Below are 22,012 nucleotides of genomic sequence, written 5' to 3'. Positions count from 1 at the left end.
GAAGGAAGAAGGCTCGTCGTCGTCTTCCGCTTCGTTTCCAGTGATTCGGGTGCTCCCGAAAGATGTCGAGGAGAGCGGAGAGTGCACCAAACGGGTGGTTGTCATTACTCCCGACGATAGCGCCTCGACTGTGGTCGACTACCTGGGACTGCGGTACCCGGAAGTTGCAGAATGGACGGTGGAGTGTCGAGGGGAGTCCAAAGTGATGGTCGAAACATCCGTCAAGCAGAAGAAACCTTGGTGGAAAAGGCTCTTCTTCTGCTGCGTAAAATGAAAATTTTCTCTTCCGAGGTCACTTTTCACCGGATATGACTCTGCCACCCGAATACGACTTTGTCACCCGGAAATGACGTTTCACCCGGCTACGACTTAATTTACTGGACTTGACATTTCATCCCGGATTGGTTTTTTTTTTTTCGCTTTGAATTGACGGACAGACATTTCTGCACTGGTTGTTCAACTTCGATTAGATTAAAGTCCATAGAACAACGACAGTCTGATGATCTACAACGTGACAACAAAAACATTGAACAAAACATTATGTTACCAGTTGAAGACTCTGTTAATCGTCTATAAACGGACAAGGCAACTTATACTGTACGCACATTTAAACTGTATTTAAACCGGTGTTCGACTGTCATTGTAGTCAGTATACGTCCGAACCAGAATTAAAATTACTTCAACGATTAAATTTGTACATCGAATTGTCTGAAATGTATATAAACTTTATAATTATATAAACTGAAGTGTATATAATTATTAATATAAGTATACTAGGTATTTTCCGCCACGGAAATTTTTTCTGTATCAGCTGGACACAGGAAAAGGAAACACGACTATGGAAGTAATTTTCTAACGTTATGTCTAAAGCAGATCAAAATCAGCATTTAAGACGCACGTGCATATCTATTGTTATCACCAAAAGTAACGTTAATACGCATTTAAAACCCTGATATGCGCAGCATGCATTTTATTAACTCTAATTAAAAATACGCACGGGCGAATTTTGAAAAGTTAAATTTGACAGGAGATCGAGCATGTTAAATACCAATGTCAAAATATAAAATCGCCGTAGAGATTAATGTACCAATAAATTATGAGCAATCGCAAACTCGATTCACTTTTAGCGCGTGACAAGTTTTACAAATTTGTAGAAGACACAAGGAGTATTTTGACCTCAAGTAACTCACACCATAATAAATTTTTAATTTTCGCGCTTCGTCAAGTCATCGTCCTATTAGAATCTTTGTATATTTGCAAAATGCTCGTGCGATTTCTGCTGAATAAAAACACGTATGAATAATTTTTCATTTAATTTTTGCCGCTGCCATACCTGATGTTCTTCACCCAGGCGCTTCAATATGGTACGAACAGACACGTAGATCTGTAACGATGGCGCCATCTGTGTCCGAAAGCCGGACAACAATACGGTTAGCCAGTGAGCTCACAGCCGAAAATTCAGACTAGTGGTCTGCCGACAGTGTCACGACTCTGGGCATCTTGCGTTCGAACTCTCTGTCATCCACGAATTTCAACAACTCACAGTGTTGTTAGAAAGGTCTAGAAAGCAGGCTTTTCGGGCAGATCATCTGGCTCATCAAGACCGGATGATGACCTTTCCTCTTAACTCGTTTAGCTGTTCGTATGGTGTTCGATTGCGAGTTAGAGGCATCTCTAGTGATTCGTGGTCGCTCTGCGAAGGTAAACTACATACAACATGCCTTTACTCGCTTTTTGTACCTTAATTAAGTAAAACGCAATTTAACGTTTTATGCTGGCATTACGGAATGCGCCATCATTATGTAACTGTAATCATTTCTATATCTGCTTCAGACTTATCTCTATGCCAAAATTCGGCAACGATATGACAATTCCTGTTGTTGATAAATCACTTAAAAAACATATTTCTTTGGTTATATCTAAACACAAACTTTCTCATGGGAGCGCCTGAGAAAGACAACTTTAATCGTTATATATAAAAAGTATCATTGACTGGCGTAATTAGCAGTTTATGACGTATTAGCATTGTTACATTGTGTCTTGATAGTAGATCTTTCGGTAAATATAAATGAATAACAAAAGAATGTTTTCTATTGGCTAACGAATTGTCATTAGCCTTTCCAGAAAAACACAATGTGAAACAATAGATACATGATTTTATATAAAAAAAATTAAACAAGAGGGTTATTTTAAGAAATAAAAAAATTAAAAGACGTTTTTTTCAATTTTCCTTTATAAAATAATTTGTTTTCTATTTTTATCATATTTTTCTTAAGCAATATAAGCGAAATGAATTCGTTTTGATAAAAAATACATAGAAATATTTCAAAATTCTTCAATTATAACGAGTTTTCTGTATGAAATTTTAAATGTATAAAAGTGTTTTAATTTATAATTATCATTTTATGAATTTGTGAATTAGGGGAGATCGGGGCAACTTCGGCATGCGGGGCAAGTTTGTCAAGCGCTTTTTTTAAAAAACAAATTAAAAGGAGACTTTGGTTATAGGTTAGGCAGTTGCGTTTTATTGGTGGCTTGTTGAGTGTAGTGTTTTTATTGTTCTCCAACAAGCGTAGTTGAATTAATAAGCAAATTTTCATTTTCGTTCAATTCCATATAATATTTTTTTTCCATTTATATTGAATTGGCAGGTTTTGTTATAATTCCATGATAACGAAAGTTACTTTTCCTGTTAGAAGGATGTAACTTCAACTTATTCACGTGGCCAGATCGTGGCTTGGCATTCTGTTCTCAGGGTTGTACTTAATGTTTCGAAATCATGACTAGCGGGGTAAGATCGGCAACATAAAGCCACATTAGAAGCAAAGGATAAAAATCAAACAGATGATAAATGAAAACATGTTTGCATTTGTTATTCATGTATATATGTCTTTGAACTTGCATTTCGTTGTAATAATATTAAATGGGTGTTGGATTTGTATTTCTTTGTTTTAATAGTGAATTCCAACTTATACATTGTTAATAACATAATTTTATATACGTGCCTATCTTGCCCCATTACTGTTGCCCCTATACCAGGGGCAACTTTAATAAAAATAATTAAAATAATTACAACTTTACAAAAAGAGAGAAGTTGCCGATCTTGCCCCTATACCCGGGGCAACTTCGTCAATTTCTCTCTTCTTGTAAAGTTGTAATTATTTTAATTATTTTTATTTCCAAACTGATTTTAACCAGTTCTATAGTAAGGTAACATTCCAATAGACAATATGCAAAGCTTTTTTTTCAGTTTACAGCAGTATTTATTACACAAAATTTAAGTAAAGCTTAACATGCCGATCTTGCCCCGATCTCCCCTAAATCTTATTTAAAAAACAAACACGAACATATGCATTTAAACATATTTAATTATTAATTCCAAGTACATTTATTACTTCCATTCTTATTTTCTGATCATTTTTTGTAGTCGCGTGAGAAATCACTTCGACCAGAGCCGCATACACATTTACCATTTTCGCATGTTCCACTAACCCTGCAGTCATAATCTCCCCCTCTTCAAGACAAACATAGAGCTTCCACCATTGAAAAAGTTGCTGAAAGAAAACGTTAAAAAGTTTCATAAAATTGTAAAATTTACGTATTTTATGAAATGTATCATACATCGTTAAAGGGGATGACTAATTACTTACCAATCATCGCATTCAAGACAAGCAGAACCGAAAGAAATCCAACGGTTTTCATCTTTCACAAATTCTTCGTTTCTACAAGTGCGAAGATAATTTATAGTGTTAAATCATGTATAATAAATACACGGTGTTCGAAATTTTTAATTTACTACATATTATTTACACGATAATTATTCAAATTTCGTGAATCTGATGTGCTTCTAGTTTACTTTGAAGGAACCTTACACGTCTAACAGTAGTCGTTGTATTTTCTACGCTGTGTGGTGTGCAAATTAAATTTAATTAAATAATGTAAATTAAAACACAAAAATTAATACTCAAATATTTAGTGCCGAATGTGTATATAGATTAAACAGTAAAATAATTAGTCATTTAGAAAAACGTATATTTGAAATCTAGGAGTAATTTCATCACCAGATATACAAAACAGCGTAATGATCGATTTATATAGTAGTTAGGGTAGAATTTTTGTTGGATTATTTTCATTTCACATCCACAAATGAAATCAATCGCACACAAACTGTACACAAACGCGAGATTACCTTAATTCAGTCGATCCCCCTATAACACTGTTGATAATTCCGTTTTATATGAATTCCATGTTGTACGAGTCACTTAGATTTTACAAATACATGAGCCGTTTACAGCCCGGCACACGTATTTGTAAAATCTAAGTGACTCGTACAACATGGAGTTCATATATTACCATGCCGTATTTCCACAGTGTAAGCCCAATTTTAAAGTTCGGTCTAGGTTATAGAAATCTGGTTAATTGTGCTCGGTAGTATCTAAAGTTTACTTGCAAAAATTCGACAGGAATGTGAACGCTTCTAACAGATAAAGATGAGTTTAGAGCGATTCATAGTTGGTCATGTCAGAGCTAACGACTTCATTGCTAATAGTTTGCTTCCATTCTGGCAGTGATTAGTAGTGGCCCTTTTTGAAATGATTGTCGATTATTTGACAATATTTTCTTTTCTCTCGAACCAGAATGATAGAGAACTGTGAGCCCGAATCCTCTGAAGCCAGCAAAGCGCAGAAGGAAATGAGGAAGCGAAAGCTGCTAGTGCAGACGAGCAAAAATATGAGAAGAAGAGGAAAGAGGAAAAACAATTTTGTTGTTGCACTAAAGGAAGTAAAAAAAAACTAATATTTGCCACTACAGATAAGAAATTATTAAAGGAGTAATCAAGTATTTTTATGAAAAACTTTAAAAGGTGAGAAATTATGTACTTACTGATTGAATACAGCAGACAAACTGGTGAATTCTCATAATGTAACAATTTTCATGCAGTATATATACACAAAAGGCAACAAAACACTGAAATTTAATTGGTTAGTACGAATACAAACTTTTTTCTTACGTATAAATTGACGAATGAGAAAGCTCCACGATAAGATACTTTTATTATCGATTTATTATTTGAATGGCAATAACATTTATTATGTAAAATAAACAATATTAAAATTTAATTATTTAAACATCTTGGAAATAACCGAATTAATGATTCAGCTTATAATTAAAAGTAAGAAGTATTTTCAATACTCTTATGTGATAATCATTAAATATTTTTGTACTTATCCGTTTGTATCAATTCTAAACATTTTGTAATTAAAAATATATTTGCCTTAAAAATACCCAAATTTATCTAAAATCGACAGTTTCTACATTATGTTAAATTCTATATTTAAGAGCGAATCGTCATTTCTGATTTCAGTGAAATAGAAAATGGAAAGATTACGTGCTTTTCATATTATAACACTAATTCTTGTAATGTGTGTGACTTGTGTTATATTCAGTAAGTAAACAATTGTGTAAGAATTCTGAATTAATTAGTTTAGTTTATTTGTAATTATAAATACTACAAAACGAAGATATCTTTATGGCATCAATCTGAACAACCCCTACTTGTTTATAGCTGACTGTTATTGTGCAGAGTAGTAAGTTTCAAAATGTATGTGTTTTTATAAGCAATATATTACAATATTTGAATTTAAATTGAATGAATATTTCTACTCCAGGTAACAGGTAATGGAAAGAGAATAGGAGCGAAGCACATTTCTTTTCTTATATTTTATACTAATTAAATAAAACGAGCAATTATTTATTGTGACATCGTCATAATGCTAGGCTGCAATTTTTAATCATATTATTAATTTTTTAAATTTAAAATATAGGCTTTTCAAGTCAAATTAATAGTAGCTTTACCCCGTACATCATAGTTTTCCTTTCAATAATAGAGTATTGCCGATCATCAATCTAACACCTTCCGGGTGTAAATTTTTGAATTAAAATAACACGAGTTCCAATTTGCATCAAAAGTTAATATATATCTATATATTTAATCGCCATGGGAACTTTCGACAATATCTCAATAGATTCCAACACAGAGACACCTCCTTCTGTCAGTGTGACAGTGGCGCTATAGAGGATCCCCTGCACTTCATCTTTGAATGCAACCTCTATGACACACAGAGAATCTCAACTTATTCACAAAGCCCTCATTGAAGGATTCAACTGGCCCTGCACGCCCGATCTCCTCATCAACAACAGTGTCACCTACAACGGACTTACCAAATTTATCCGTAAAACCGGCGCTTTAAACCCAGACTTCACCAACCGGAATCAGACAAAAGACTCTTCACATGACAGATGACCTCTACACCAGGGGCCTTGATATAACCGGCGAAACATGCACCCGTATCACCATTTTCAACTCCGGTATTTATAATTATTTTATAACCACAAAGCTTTTCTTTCATATGTAACGCGCCATAACTATATATAAAGTTTTATCAGCCAGAAAAATAAAATATAGCCTAAATATTTGTTTAATAAAGTGAAGCAATAAAATTTATTATAATATTATATATTTTAATTAATTACAAAATTGGTGTGAATAATTATTACGAGCATCGAAGCCTGGATATAGAAATAAATGTTTTATGATTGTCAACAATAAACAATCAAAAGGAAAACTGCTATACTGTAATTAAATATTAAATACATAATAACATAATATACTTTAAACAATAATAGTTTTCAAAGAAGGGGGTGTTTATTTTTTCGAAAAATAATATATAATAATGAAATTTATATATTGTGATTTTCATCAAACTAAGGATGTAATATTGTTTTTTCGTAACAATTTAATAAGTTAATTTAAATTCCAGTTGCGTGAGAAATGGGGAAGAACGAGGCACTGAGCATTTCACTATGATTGTTCATATTTAACCGAAGAGACTAGAATTTTTTTTTACTGATATAATAATTTATCACCATAGTTTTCTCGAACAGATATTTAAATTTATTTATAATTAAATACTTATGCCAGTCATACCGTACGAAGACTTGTAAACGTTTTCCATTCTTACATTACTTGGCAATCACATGAATTAATAAAACCTAATAAATTTTACACATTTATAAAATATTATCGTTTTTAATACGCACCTATTTGTTATTTGTATTACTCATCTCTAAATCCATTAAAACTTCATTGGTCTAAAGTTATCGATAGAAAAATAAATCTTTCCTATTATTACGTTTTTATTATATAATTAAAGTTCTTTATTTCCTTGGCAGTTTACTTGATATTTATCGTTGACGGTTATAAAATATTTATTGTTTCTTCCAGATTTCGATGACTCAACTTCATAAACTCGTTTTCTATAATTTATATATTAGAAATATAAATAATTTTGATTATTTCAAAGGTTACATTTAAATTTCTCTTAACTCTTATCTTCATTTGGGCTATAAGAAGAGTCGTTTTTTATGAAAATTCATTCGACTGGGTAGTATGGGATGGGACACGATGTATAACTATGAAACAACCCCAAATAATCGTAGAGTTTTCGACCTGTCTGAATTAGATACTGGAATTCTCACGGCGGTAGGTTTCTACCTTACCCTCTTGGCAATCCAGCAGTTAGGCTCGTTTATATACATATTATAATTGTTCAGGAACTTCAAAAATACCTGTAGAATTAATACAGATTGACATCATACAGAAACTGTCGACTTCTGACCATTTTCATAAGTCATTTTACAACAGGATTTTACAAATTCGAANGATTTCCATGACTCAACTTTATAAACTCATTTTCTATGATAATTAAATAATTATCTAACTTATATATTAGAAATATAAATAATTTTGATTATTTCAAAGGTTACATTTAAATTTCTCTTAACTCTTATGTCCAACAAGAGTAAATTTTATTACGAACTCCATTATGGGTTCGACGGTGAGTGGTGAGACCCAACATATAACTACGAACTATCCAGAAATGATCGCAGGTTTTTCGACCTGCCCGAATTCTATACTGGAACTCCCACAGCGGTAGGTCTCTATCTTACCCTCTTGGCAAACCGGCCATCAGTCAGGTTCGTCTATATACAAATTAGGAAAGTTCAGGAACTTCAAACAAAGAATTCGTGCTATGGACTCGAATTTTACTACATTTTCCTTGTAGTAACGAAGGAATTGGATAGTGTGAACTAATTAATTGAGAGTATTTACAAAAATGGTTTATATGTTAGTAACAACACGAGTGACACCTGTAGAAGAAACATGTTTTCAACCCGAAAACCATGTGCCATACATTTTGTCTTTGGAAAAACATTTAATATTTCATTTTCGTACTTTTTCGCTATTGATATTTATTTCGCTGATATCAGAAATAACGTTTTACACTTAAAAAGTAGAATTTATACAGATCGACGTGACAGAGAAATTTTCGACTTCACAGCAGTTTCATAACTCATTTTACAAGAGGGGTTCCCAACTGTTTTCTTCTATTGAATCCCATGCATAAACTATTCTTTTCAATAAACCCCTTAAAATTTTCATTTCAAACGTTTTGCTTAATATACCAAAAAAAATTATTAAATCAGTTAATTACTTTTTCACTCGATTGTTTTTATTATTTAGAAATTATCTGAAATTCTCGAACAATACAAAAAATTTCTGATGTGAAAATTCAACCCTTTCGAAATTTCAGTGATCCCGAAAAGTCTGTATCCTGTAAGCCTGTTAGCCTGTATCCTGTAAGCCGAAAAGTCTGTATCCTGTAAGCCAAGTCTGTATCCTGTAAGCCTGTTAGCCTGTATCCTGTAAGCCGAAAAGTCTGTATCCTGTAAGCCGAAAAGTCTGTATCCTGTAAGCCTGTTAGAAATCCCTGTTTTACAAAATATTTTGGAGAAAGTACTGATACAAACGAATGAATACAAAAAGTGATAAAAATTTTTACTGCACAGTTATTAATAATATAATTAATAAAATTTTAATACTGCAATTAACTTTGCGAAAGTTAACGCTACCAAAGTAATAAACCGATAATTAAATTACTTTAGTGCCAAACTTTGCTGTTCGTTAAGTGATAACGTAATTGCACATTTTTCGATTAAACCAACGAATAATACTGTTTTAATTTCTTTATTTATGCTTAATAAAGTATTTTTATATTGTGAATTTGTCAGCATTAAAAATCAGTAACTACATAATTTTCATTGGGTGTCTTGATTTTCTTCTTAGTAGAACTTTAGAATTAGCAACAAAATATTTAAAAATTTATGTTTTGTATTTCTTTATACAAAAGATTAAACTAATTTGTCACTAATTTTAATTATATCCGTAATTTTTAACAAGAAATATTTCTTATGTACGGTACAGTTCACTTATGTATACTGTTGTGTACAATGGCAATGAAAACTTTAATTAATAAAACTACGTCTACGAAAGATAAAACTTTTTTCTTTTGTATTTTTTTAGTATAGAAGCTATGGCCACTTGGTTTTTTCAAGTGTCTCTAAAACAAAATATCAAAATACACATCAATCCGTTTCCTCCTTAATCTAATGTGTCCTGACGTTAGCGAATTAAGTTTGGGTATATTTTATGTTCTGTAACAAGATTATTAAGTGACATTCTTTCCCACTCTATACATTACTTAATTTAATACGCCATACAACAATAGTCGTAGTTAGATTATAGTAATGTGTAATGTGTTACATTATCTTCCCCCACTTATAAGAAGGAAGAATTTTTGAAAAATGAAAACCTTTAAATATAAATTTTACAATTTCATTTAAATATTACCACGTTTTCTCTAAGGTAGAAGCTTTACGTTTGAAGTGTAAAGGTACTTGTATATTACGTGGAAAATGCGTAAATGATAAATGCAGTTGTTTTGGTCGAAGTGTTTCTACAAAATAAAATGATCAAATGTACTGTACAATACGTAAAATAAAAAAAAAAAAACAAAAATACGTATAAATGCATATTTTGGGTCTATTTTTTCATTAAAATTATAATTTACAAATTAATAAGATGTCTATTTCGAATAAACACGTGTTTATATGTTCAATTTCAGAAAGAAAAGTCGCTGTAATTGGTCAAATTTTAAATCTTTAGATACATTACTTACAAAATCGTTTGTGAGCAATCTTTGCTTATACAGTGCGATCGTAAAGTCCTTCCACAGTGTGAGGAAAAACGGGAGGAGCTTCTGGGAACGAAGTGATGACGTCAGACACAGATCGCACATAGAAACGGTTAAAGTATGTCATGATGTCATCACCCTTAGAAGTATCGAGCTTGGTCCAGTGAGGAGTGATTTTACGATCTCACTGTATTATGTAAGGAGAAATATACGAGAACAAAATCAGATTATTTTATTAATGGAAAATGTAGAAAAAGCACCATTTCTTTTATATAAAATTTAAAGGCGATATTAAAAAATTCGTGTTCAATTATTTAACTTAAAATATAAAAATATTCTTCTCGTGTTTCTCATTGTCTTTTCCGATAAATTCGTTGACTACTCGTTTAACAATAGAAAAGATGGTTTTCTTATTCAATTATAATTAATGAAAGAGAGTATTCGACATACAAAATTACAATACTTTTAGGTGAAAAGCTGCTAAATAAGCGAGTCAATATTAGTTTTAAATATATATAAAAAAATAAATAAATAAATGATAATGTTTATTTAAAGTTTAAATGACTAAATGAAGAAAATGTTATTTTCCTGCATCACAGGAAGCATTCATTTATAAGGAAAACTGGAATTTTATGTTAGGCGACGAATAGGCCTACATTTTAGTGTTTCGGCTGCAATTTGAAAAAAAAACACTGTACACATAAATTTCCACTGTCGTCTATCCTTCGACCTGCCTTCCTTTAATTTCGAAAATGGAGTAAGAGAGATGAAAGATGAGACGAGATGTGGAAACCTTTGGGGGAAAAGGACTCTACTAACTGTATAGGAACTTCCTGTTTATACCAAAAGTCACATTTAAATTCAAATATTTTCCTCGAAAGGTGTTAGATGACCGGCACGACTCTATTGTTAAAGGAGAAGTATGATATACAGGGGTAAGCCACACTCGATTTGAGATGGACAGAATGAATGTTTTAAATTAAATAAGTTGGAAATAAGATTTATTTATAGTACCCTATATATAACGAATACGAAAAGGTTTAAACAGCAATTTCTCGTATAGTACTGCTTATTAGCACGAGTTAAGTTACCGTGCATTATTGGAAAATGTGCACTAATATTTGCTAACATTTAAGTTTAAACAACAAGAGATATTGTTAATTATATTATTCAAATAACGAAATTATAGCATTGTATAGCATAGTTTAAATAGTCACGATTTATAGTTTTTACATCATAGTTTCGATTAAAACGTCATTTAGTAACAAATAAACAAAAATAATACAATTTATCCTCGATTCTATGGACCCTGATATAACGAATTTCAGACTTAATGGACTAAGACTTCAGCTAAAACGAAAGTAACTTATACAGTAACTTATGCAAGTGTTGTTTTTATTTCTCTCGTGTTTATGACAATATAGATACGTTTGTCTGTCTTATTGTATCTCATATAGAGTTCGAATTTTAATTGGCCACGTGTCATAGACTCGCATGTTACGATTAAGATAATTAAGTTATATTTTAAATTAATTTATTCTTATGGTTTAATTTAACACGAGATGGCGACTTACGTGCCTACTAGCAGATGGACCCTGTTAGAAATCCCTGTTTTACAAAATATTTTGGAGAAAGTACTGATACAAACGAATGAATACAAAAAGTGATAAAAATTTTTACTGCACAGTTATTAATAATATAATTAATAAAATTTTAATACTGCAATTAACTTTGCGAAAGTTAACGCTACCAAAGNCAGGGAACTGTTTATAATTAACAACTTAATAGCATTAATTTGCATAAAATCATTTTTGAATAAATTAAGAAAAATTATTATAAAGAATTATTATATTCAAGTTTCCTGTTTTTCTCGGTAACTGATGACGTGACCTGTGTTACAAATTTAAAATAACAGACATTATTTGAGACAAATTGTAATTCCAGAATAAATCAGACTCTATAAAAAATAATTACGAATAAATTTTCAACTCGAGTTTTTATATCCACTGTTTAAGATTAACAATGGCGTGGGATAAATGGAATCATAAACGTTAACCAATTTGTTTTTAAATAATTTTTAAAATTAAACAATATATATAATTGAAACCTGTAGCTGTCGTACATAGAAATGCAAGCTCTTTTAACATTTCTCGTAACATTTTCACGTGGTTCTTGTGTTAATTGTTGGATTTCTTGACGAATTTTGGTTTGTTTGCAAAGATGTGTCTTCTTAAGTTAACTACAAACAAGAAATCTGGAGTGTTATCGTCGCTACGCCGGACAACAATTTTTATTTATATTTTAATTTAAAAAAAAACCCGGACAAACGGACGACAGTGGGAATGTATAGGCCTACAATATTTTCAAATTGCAGCCCAATTACACTACACCAGTTGAATTTCCTGATACTTATATAATCATACTGTAGCTGTTATTAAAGGAAGTGGCAAGAAACAGCACCGAATAAATTATTACTCATGAATAATAACAATTGTAATTAAATAACCTTCAAGTTATTCGTGTTTTGTTTTAATAACACGTCCATTCGACGTCATACTAAAAAATATCTTTCCTCGGTTAGTGTTATCTATAGATTATTATCATCAACCTAAAGTTCCGGTAATCACATTCTACTGTCCCCAGTCTATTTAATTAACTTATACGAAATGCATTTCGGCCTTACCGACCATTATCAATTGGATGACATAGAAAAAAAACACAGTGTAAGGTGACAATTGCCAACATTGCAATTCACGTTAATACACCTCATTAACAGGATTGTAAATAATAAGTAATAAGCCTTTCCCATCACAGCATAAGATTTAGAACAATTTCTGCAGAGGAATAGTTCTATTTGTATAGCAAATGTATTACTGTTTATAAGCTTGTGTCTAGTAGATACGAGGCGTGACTTAACACCAGTAAATGTAATTGTGACGTAGGAAAGCAATATAAAATGAATACGAAAGAACTAAATACATCAATAGAAGTTAATAAAACACACATAAAACATAACAATGTATAACAGTAATTTACATGAAGCAATAAAGAAAAAAATATGGCTGCACGTTGGAATCAAAAATCACCGTTCAGCTTAGAAACGATATTATATTTATTCAATTTATTATATTTTAAAACGAATAATGACGCATTTCAAGTGTTTTATTCTTTTTATATTTTGTTTCCTTAAAAGCATGTGACATTTTTTTTAAAGCTTTAGCAATTAAAATATAACAAATAATAAATGACTCAACTTTCCTTGAATTTAGCAATAGTTTTTTTTACACAATGTTTATTTTCAGCTCTAATTTCGAATACACAGCGACAATTTCATAAACAAGGGTATTACAGTACACCCCCCTATAACACTGTAGATAATCCGTGTTATATGAATTCATGTTGTACGAGTCACTTAGATTTTACAAATACGTGTGCCGAGCTGTAAACGGCTCACGTGTTTCTAATAGTGTTATAGGGGGTCTACTGTATTTGCTGATTTATTTCATTCTATAAAAGAAAAACGTATAGAATTTTGTTCACTTCGATCGTCATGAAGTGTTACTCTTATATAATTATTCTACAGGGAACTGTTTATAATTTATCTACAGGGAACTGTTTATAATTAACAACTTAATAGCATTAATTTGCATAAAATCATTTTTGAATAAATTAAGAAAAATTATTATAAAGAATTATTATATTCAAGTTTCCTGTTTTTCTCGGTAACTGATGACGTGACCTGTGTTACAAATTTAAAATAACAGACATTATTTGAGACAAATTGTAATTCCAGAATAAATCAGACTCTATAAAAAATAATTACGAATAAATTTTCAACTCGAGTTTTTATATCCACTGTTTAAGATTAACAATGGCGTGGGATAAATGGATGCAATTGATTGACACACGAAGGACATAATAGAAATTAAGTGATTTTCTGAGAACGAAATACAGTTTAATTGTCTGCATCGAGAACTTAAAACAACTAACCTTATACACTTGTAATTTATAGACAAATAAACGATACAATATAAATTCTATTGAATATGATATTCAATAGTAAAATTTTGTAAAAATGACACACGAATCGCTGTATCTCTTCATCCCTTCGATCTTTAACCACCAAAATTTAATCGTATTAATGCCCTTTACTTACAAATATCCTTGTAAAATTTTAAAAGTTTTCGTCAAAAGATACAGGAGTTATTAAGCTTCAAACAAGGTGAACATAATCGTGCCCCACACACATACTAACATTTATACATACAGAAAAGACCCCATACTTTCCCTCTGTTATCAGTAATAATCGGGAGTGTAACATTGCAATATTTTATCAGTTAGAATTAAATTTCTCTTAGACAATAGAATAATAATTATTATATATTAACAGCCCTTTCTATATTTCGAGAACGGAGTTAAACAGATGAAATTCAAGATAAGATGTGGAAAGATTAGTAGCAGGAAGCCCTATTTAACTATACTCAAACTTCCGGTTTACACAGGATGTCACGTTATTTCAATTCAAAAAATTTTGCCCGAAAGGAGTCAGTTAGATGACTGGCACGATTTTATTTTATCAGGAAAAGTATGATGTACAGGGGCAAGCAACTACTAATTTGAGATCAAGAGCATATACTTTAAGTGAAATAAATTTAAAATATGATTATTAAGAATTGTGACCGTGTCACAACAGATAATTGCTAGTTACACTATTACATTTATGTGTTATTCTAGCAATTACGATTGATTGTTTGGACTGAAAATTAATTTCTGTGTCTATATTTGTCTGGAGTTATGTTATACGAGTAAAGAATGCAAAGTTGGCAATGAAAAGAATAAAACAGAGTTATTTAACACACGCAATTAGTAAAGTTAAAGTGAAAGTCAAGACTACTGGAAAGCATTTCCTTTATTTAATAATTATATAAGCGGTATTTGGAATTTAATTATAGTCTACGCTTTCAGTAGGAACTCGAAGTAACAAAATAAGAACTATCATGTGCCAGAAAATCAACTTCGAAACGCATAAAAAAGTCAATCAGGAAAACCGGTCGTCGACAAAGGAAATAAATTTCAGTGGATGAGGAAATTCTGTCTTTTTCTCTCTTCACGTAACTCAGACGTAGTATTGAATCGACTTTGTCACCGAATTTTTTAGGTAAGACTTTACTTATTCCTATTTTCGTTCTCGTAAAATTAGTAAGGATGTAAATAATTATACAATAAAAATAAGAACGTATAGACGAAAAGAAAACATTAAGCATGGATAAATTTCACCGTTGTTTTTATATACAACTAGCAGATAAGCCCGGCGTTGCTCGGGCAAAAGTAACGATAGCAAAGATTAAGATTATTACGTTATAGTCAACCTTACCCGTTCTCACAGAATGCAAGAATTGGGTCCCCCTGTTTCCAGACTAATTAGAGAATTTTTAGATGGGTCTAAAAATATGTTCGATTTCCCGCAAAAACGAAAAAAACTGCATCCGCGTCTTGCACGTCGCTTTCTCTTAACAATTCCATTGTTACGTAACAATTCCATTGTTGACACTTCCATTGTTACTTAAAACTTTTATTGTTACTTAAAACTTCCATTGTTACTTAGCACTTCCATTGTTACTTAACACTTCCATTGTCGATGGAAGTGTTAAGCCTTAATCCTGTCCCTCTCCCCCGTGGAGAGGAATTTCGAAAAATCCCTTCTTAGTGTGCGTTCTCCTAACGTATCCTAACTGTCTACCAAATTTCAACTTTCGGCTCCTAACCGTTTGAGCTCGTATCCATAATGTAGTTTGAGCTCGTATCCATATAGAAGTTTTAATCCTGTCTCTCTCCCCCCGGGGGGAATTTCGAAAAATCCCTTCTTAGTGTGCGTTTTCGTGACGTATCCTAACTGTGTACCAACTTTCAACTTTCAACTCCTAACCGTTTGGGCTCTGCACTTATTATTATTATTATTATTATCATCATCATCATCAACCCGTCTCGATTATATACATAGATTTGTCTTAATTGTTTTTAAATTAAAGCAAATTTCGTTAGAAAGTTTTATCTTCATGTAGAATCTTTATTTGTATTATATATACGCAGTAAGCTTTTATATAAAGTAATTATTTTGACTTTATAAACATGATTTAATGCTAATTTTCTGTATAGACGGCATTAATTCTTCAGTGTCACAAACGTTTTTTTAACGTTTGAATTTGTTTACGTAAAACGCTCGCTACTTACGTCAATAGTCAAGGAAAGACTTGTAAAACCAAGTAAATTGGTTTATTATGTAAATGACTGATTTTCTGATATATTTTCTTGAATTGCAGAACCATGTCACTAGTATAATAAACCCTAGTAATAAAATAAGTCCTTGTAGACAAATTACGTGATGAAACATAAGATAAGAACACAAAGACACATAAATCCAAGTAAATTGGCTTCCTAAGTCTATTGTCTCTCTAAAAACGGTTAGAAAGACTTACGATTTTGAAACCTTTCCTCAAAACAAAGATAATTGATTACAGGAAAAGACATATCGTCGTAATTCAAGAAAAATATCATTTTTAGATAAATAAATTACGTGATAATAATGCAAATGTATGAGAAATTTAGCTGCTGAAGTAACCATAAGTAATGGCCAATTCATTGTTACAATAAGAAGTACGCATACCTATTAGAAAAAACAAATCTTATAATGGCTGCCAAAAATGTAATTTTAATTTAACACATTTTAATATATACTTATTTTGTTTAAAAACTTTTGGACCAGGTTTATACGAAATTTTCGATACTTTGTACTTATCTAAAGGTGGGGGTGCTTAATGACGCCCTGGAGAGCACACGTATATGATTAGATTGCATCTGGGGCTTTAGTTTTCTAGCATTTAGCATACGATTCTTGTCGTGGTACGAAAATGTAGGCTCATCTTTGGAAAAATTTACGTTTTGATGTTGCTGAAGGATTAGAATATAGACTTAAGAGTCCACGGCACCATCGCAGAAATGCAAATCTCCAATTCACTCTGCGCTTGTCCATCCTAAACCATTAGAGACTGTTGTTCTGGACTGGTCTTGATTAATATTCTGAATTACTACTTTGTCTTTATTACGAATAGCTTTGTTGCCTGTATTCAAACGGTTTACGTTTGAATACAGGCAACTGCACTTGCATGATTATGAAAGGTTTTCACTCTGATTTGTACGGCCTGTATTTGCATTGTCGCGTATATCTCTACACTATGCATTTAGATAATGGGATATTAGAGTATTCCCTTGTTCATTTTGTCAAATCTTCTACGGAAACTTGCCTGTTTTGAGAAATATAGCATTAAAAAGACCATAGTTTTCTTTCTAAAGTTTTTCCTAGACGAGTGTTTACCCGTTTCTCGAAAACGTTTTATGATTCCCTGTATTGTAGACTAAGATATCTGCACATTCTAAGCAATACAGCACCGAGAGACTCCTTCTTTAACTTCTGGATAGTAATATTGCAAGCCGGGTTTTATTATTATTTACGAGCACGCTTTACCTAAGTTCAGTTTATTTCAATTTATATAGAAAGCTGGGTTTTGTTCATAACTAAGTATACATAACTAAACATACAACTGTAATTTTCTATATTGTAGTATAGTAGTAGGTAGTGGTAATAATTACTTCAATGCTAGATAGCAAACCGGGCAGCAATTATCTTCCATCTAGTTCGATTGGGAGGGTTTCAGCTTCCTCCAAAGTCATATTGAGCATCTTCAAATCTTGAAGAAAAGTTCTACGCCAAGTATTCCTGGGGCGTCTTCGTAATCGTTTGGCACCAGGGGAACCCATTTTATAGATCCTATTGTTTTCCATACGAAAAATGTCGGACTCTTCTACGGGCGACAATGTTATGAAGTTTGCACATCCCACTCCTTCAGAGAACCTCTTTATTGGTGATATGATCTAAATATCGAATCTTTAGGATTTGTCGTAGGGATCTATGTTAGAATATATCGAGCCTTGTATTAATGTTTCCCGATGTCTTCCAGGACTCACTAGCATAATTAAGACTATGTATTCTTACATATTCTTAATGAGATTTGTAATAAGAGTAGGAAAAATGTAGATATTTATCTTATATGAAAAAGAATTTATTTTTCTGTAAGTATGACTCCAGTTTTACAGTCCTCCGCGATGATTTATTCAACTAAATATTTGACAGATTCACAGAAGAAGAATGTCTGTCTCGAAATTTTATGAAAATCGTGAAATATTTGTAACAGGAGCAACTGGTTCATTGGGAAAGGTAAGCATTTTTTCATTATGTTATTATGCACAGATATTTTAATTAATAAGTTATTTACATCTAATTTTTTATAATATTTGAAGGTGCTTTTAGAGAAATTGCTAAGATCTTGCAATGCTCGAAAGATTTACGTTTTAATTAGACGCAAGAAAGGAATGCCAGTGGAAGAAAGGAAAATGGAATTGTTTCGTTCTAAAGTAAGTTAAAATAATATTTTTCATTAAAGATAAACTAGAAATAAACAGGTTAATCCTGCCTACGAACATATTTGACAAATCATTTATAAATAATAGAAATAGGCCTGGATTTAGAATTTATCGAATATACATTGCCTGTGAACTTGTGAACAATTTGGTAAGTTTGGGTACCATTAACGTTGAGGATGCTCATTACACGACATTGTCAAAGTTACTGATTAGAAGAATAAGATGAAAGAGACAGAAATTAGTTACAAAGAACATTTGATTAAACCATTTCATTACATCGAGACAGTAATGATAACTAAAACTTGTATACAAAGTTGGTATTTCTAAACCCAGATCATTCTTCGTCACACCTTCAGGATCAAAACTTTTAAACATAAATTTTTAAAATTCTTATTGACTGTTGGATCACTTCGTATATTCAAATGTTATAGGAAGCTACTACAGTCGATCCCCCTATAATTACGGTCCCTATAATTACGATTCCTATAAAACTACGAAAAAATATACGTATTTTGGAAATGTTGAGTCGGATTAGTGTAGAATCGATTAATTTTATAAAAGAAAACCTTTCAATCAGCCGTAGTCNTCGATAAATAATTTCATGATCTTTCATTGAAATGCTTCAGAATCTATTAGAATACCATTTTGCAATTTTATTTTAACAATAAGTTTAATTATCAAAGTTTTTAACAATTAATTTTTTTTTTCTAAGCGAGTAGGTGTCAGATTTTTTCTAATTCTCTTTATGAACTAATTTTTATTTTGATTATGAATTATTTTATAAATCTGAAAAAATTAATTAAGACATCGAAGAAGTTCGATGTCTAAATAACCGTAGTTCCAGTTTTTAAAAAGATTTTTTCTTTTTATCTGTCCACCTTTAAATAAAAATAATTCATTAAAAATTGTGAAACAATTTAATAACTTTTGTAAATTACTATGTTCAATCCAACCAGTTATATTCGATGTTTTTCATCTATAAAATTTAATTCATGAATTTTGTTTTGGTAGTAAAATCGACTTACCATTGATCTTTCGCCGATAACTGATGCTTTTTAACAGAATCTGTATAAATCTCTATTACAGCTTCTATAGGACTGTGTAATGTTTTTATGGCCAACTGTCGATAACTCGAAATGCTTCAAAATCTATTAGAATCGCATTCTGTAATTTTATATAAATAAAAATTAAAATTACAGTAGAGCCTCGATTATCCGACCCCCGATTAACCGACACCTCGGTTAACCGACCGTCCTAGTCGGCAAATTTCAAATGTCCCCTAGTGATGTAGCGCTACAATATTTGGCTATGTCTTGGCTACTTTAATATTCTTTTTACGTGTTTTAGCTGGCAACACTCATTCGACCATGAAAGGGAGCCAGTATTTAAACGAGGCTTAATTTTCTAATTTTTAACGATACAATAGCGACGATTATTATTTTAAAAAATTTTTGTTAGGCTTAACATCGATGAAAATTCAACGCGAAGTAGGTTAATAGCGATATACTAATATACTAATTACATGGGATATAATAATATACTACACTAATAATGGATTTTTTCATACTTTTCGGTTATCCGACTATTCAATTATCCGACCAACCCTAGTCCCTAATTGGGTCGGATAATCGAGGCTCTACTGTAGTATTATTTTATATTTAATAAGAAAATAATGAAAAAATTTCATACATAAATGTTTTTCACTGACCATATAGAATGTTCATTTATATACCAGATGTCTTTTCTTCGTATTTTTGATATTATAACACGATTATATTCAATTATGTCACCCATTTTATCAAATTGTTAATGTGAAATCTGTAAAAATATATTTCTTAAAATTTATATTGTAATTTAATTGAAATGAAACTTATGTTTTTAAAATTAAAAAAATTTTGTTACTAAAATGAAATAAAAGTAAAAAATTATAAAGTAAAAGAATTTAACTCAAATTGTACAGTAGCAATAATAATAATATTAACAAACTGTCTTTCTTCAAATCAAATTTAAACTGTGTGATCAAACAAACTCATTAATCTTTGAATTACTATATGGTTTAAATGATAAACTATAATTAAAAATATTAAATTTATAAAATGAAACTCTGATTATACTACACATTTTCGTTTTTTTAATTATGAACTCATATAATAATTTAAATCGAGGTGAGATATCAGTAAACTTTAAGAATAAATTTTACAACAATAAGGTAATTTATTTTAAAAACAACTTAGTTTATTAAGTTAACTAAAAACATAATAAAATTGTAACACTATCAATAATATAAATAACAACAAAACAAAGCCCGAATAGTATACATACTAAATTGCCAAACGATCGCCTAAATATCGGGCTATTATATGGCTACTTAAATGATTAGAAATAAAGCAATTTGTCATAAGAGGTAGGCGTTAGGCGCCATCTTGTAAGTAGATTAATAATTAAAAGGCTTGCTCGGGGTCCGGGTAGCGTAACTGGTAGCGTACTTCACGGCAAGCGGAGGTTGCGGGTTCAAGCCCCGTCCCGGGCCAATTCTTTTATTCCAGAAGGTTCTAAATTTAATTTAATTATTTATTTATTTAATTTTAATTATTAATTTACTTACGAGATGGCGCCCAACGCCTACCTCTTATGACAAATTGCTTTATTTCTAATTATTTAAGTAGCCCAATATTTAGGCGATCGTTTGGCAATTTAGTATGTATACTATCAATAATATTATCATTTTAATTAATTTCTATACATTTAAATGTATATACAGTACTTCAAAATGGCAATACAATAAATCTTGATGATTGCCGAAGGCACAGGTGTAGAGGTATTCAGATTGATAATGTAATTACAACGCTTTCGATTCCTCTTACGATGCCTAAGATTCGATGGAAAAGAAAAACGTCCTGCACAAAGATAAGTGGATAAGGTTGCTCCAATTAAAGAATTATTTGAAACGTTTGTTGACAAGTGTGACAAAAATTACTCCCCATCAAAGTGTATTAGAATTGATGATATGCTTCCAGCCTTTTGGGGTAAATCTAAATCTTCCTTCAGAGAATATATACTATGCGAACCATTCAAGTTTGGAATAAAAATACAGGTAATGGCTGATGCAACAATTTATTATGTTTGTAAAATAGAAACAAACGCCGGAGAACATCCTGATGGCCTATTCAAGGTAGATAATTCGGCTATTTGTATGTTATAAAGGTTCAGAGATCTCAGGACTAGGTAGAAACGTCACGTTTTGACAACTGGTGCACATTTTTCCCGCTAGTGAAAATGCGACTCAATGTCTATAATTTGAGTTCGGTGAGCACACTTCTAAAACACAAGTGTGAAATTCATAAGGAATTTTTAGATACAAACAACAGATGTAATTATTACAAAATGTTTGAATTTCCGTCGGATGAATAAGTTACTTTTTACAAATTAAAAGACAATGT

The 22,012-nt window shown here is 31.2% G+C and overlaps 2 long non-coding RNA genes across 2 annotated transcripts; one reads left to right on the top strand and one right to left on the bottom strand.

The window, feature by feature from the left end:
* Positions 1 to 3,400: 3,400 nt before the first annotated feature.
* On the bottom strand, positions 3,401 to 4,907 carry LOC111641886. Its single transcript, XR_002759489.1, has 3 exons — positions 4,885 to 4,907; positions 3,651 to 3,722; positions 3,401 to 3,554 (listed from the first exon to the last, which is right to left on the bottom strand). It is a non-coding gene; the product is annotated as an uncharacterized LOC111641886 (long non-coding RNA).
* A 10,198-nt stretch (positions 4,908 to 15,105) lies between these two features.
* LOC111641885 lies at positions 15,106 to 18,510 on the top strand. The gene is made up of 3 exons (XR_002759488.1): positions 15,106 to 15,252; positions 18,283 to 18,366; positions 18,450 to 18,510. It is a non-coding gene; the product is annotated as an uncharacterized LOC111641885 (long non-coding RNA).
* Positions 18,511 to 22,012: the final 3,502 nt, after the last annotated feature.

The sequence above is a fragment of the Centruroides sculpturatus genome, unplaced genomic scaffold (genome assembly GCF_000671375.1).
Source record: "Centruroides sculpturatus isolate CEXI.00-Female unplaced genomic scaffold, Cexi_2.0 scaffold1373, whole genome shotgun sequence".
Classification (NCBI taxonomy): Eukaryota; Metazoa; Arthropoda; class Arachnida; order Scorpiones; family Buthidae; genus Centruroides; species Centruroides sculpturatus.
The sequence above is the reverse complement of the archived record's forward strand: the minus strand, read 5'-3'. Positions and strand labels throughout refer to the sequence as shown.